Source organism: Limulus polyphemus, unplaced genomic scaffold, assembly GCF_000517525.1.
Source record: "Limulus polyphemus unplaced genomic scaffold, Limulus_polyphemus-2.1.2 Scaffold436, whole genome shotgun sequence".
Lineage (NCBI taxonomy): Eukaryota > Metazoa > Arthropoda > Merostomata > Xiphosura > Limulidae > Limulus > Limulus polyphemus.
In genome coordinates this window covers 391181-392555 of record NW_013666046.1, presented here as the reverse complement: position 1 = coordinate 392555, position 1375 = coordinate 391181, and positions in this window count along the sequence as shown.

Below are 1375 nucleotides of genomic sequence, written 5' to 3'. Positions count from 1 at the left end.
GGAATGGTGCAGCAGCGTTTCTCTTCAGACGAAAGTAGAATATATATATATATATATATATATACCCATACACATGAAACGTAGATGACATATGAAACATAATTATTTCTTAATTTATTTATATGTTGTTAAACAATGAAAATATAAGTTATGAACACTTGGAAACAAGTTTTAAAACCAGTATCTTTTTTCTTTCTTTGTATAGTTATATAACTGATACGAAAAACCTGCAGTTTAACGAGAAAAACGCTGATTAAAATAGGATATTTTAATGAACCGCATCTATTTGTTATATGAATTTTAGAAATAAGAAGACTTAGATCACTTGAAAGATCTAAAAAATTACCAACAGCTGAATGTGGTTAATGGATAACTTCTTTCTGTCTTTGTATCATCGATTGAGTTATGAATATATTCAATAAAAATGTCCACTTCAATCCATGAAGTGTGTTTCTTTCATACATAATTGAAATCCTCAAACATCTTTTATTCAACAGTTTGTTTTGTTTTTAACTCAAAACTACACTATGGGCTAACTGCATTGTGTTTTAAGCCCTGAAACCTGCCGTTGAGCCCCTGTGAATTGTTTGACAAAGCTCAATATTTTACAACATTACATATTTAGAAATACAATATAATAAATTTTCCGACCAACTAATCATTCTGTCATTTTGAAGTTCTTATGCTTGTTTAATGTAACTATAATCACATGGTTAAACTAAACAATAGAAGGGATAATAATTGAGCGTTAAACAAAACATAACAAAATAAAAATATAATTCACTACCTTACAATATATGTATATATATAATATGTATATATATACATACACATTTATTTATTAATTACTAACAATGCGTTTTTGAAAGAAGAAAGAGTATTCAACTTCCCTTAAAAAGTATGCAGATCAACACTACAGGAAAGATTTGTTATAGTATTCAACTTCCCTTTAAAAGTGTGCAGATCAACACTACAGTAAAGATTTGTTCTAGCATTCAACTTCCCCCAAAAAGTATACAGATCAATACTACTGTAAAGATTTGTTCTAGTTTTCTACTTCCCTCAAAAAGTATACAGATCAATACTACAGTAAAGATTTGTTCTAGTTTTCAACTTCCCTTAAAAAAGGTATGCAGATTAACACTACAGTAAAGTAACAATAGCCTTTTGGAATGTGCTGTTCCTATTCATGTTCTGCATGTGCTCCAGCGCTGTTCTGAAATGACTTTTCATCACAAAGGGACATTATTTGTTCTTCATAAATTTAAAGCAAACGAAGTACGCAACTTTTTTTCCAATTCGCAGTGGTAAGAACAGTGTTAATAACTTTAGTTGTTGAGTTGAGAACATTCTGCAGCACACTGTTCAACACAAG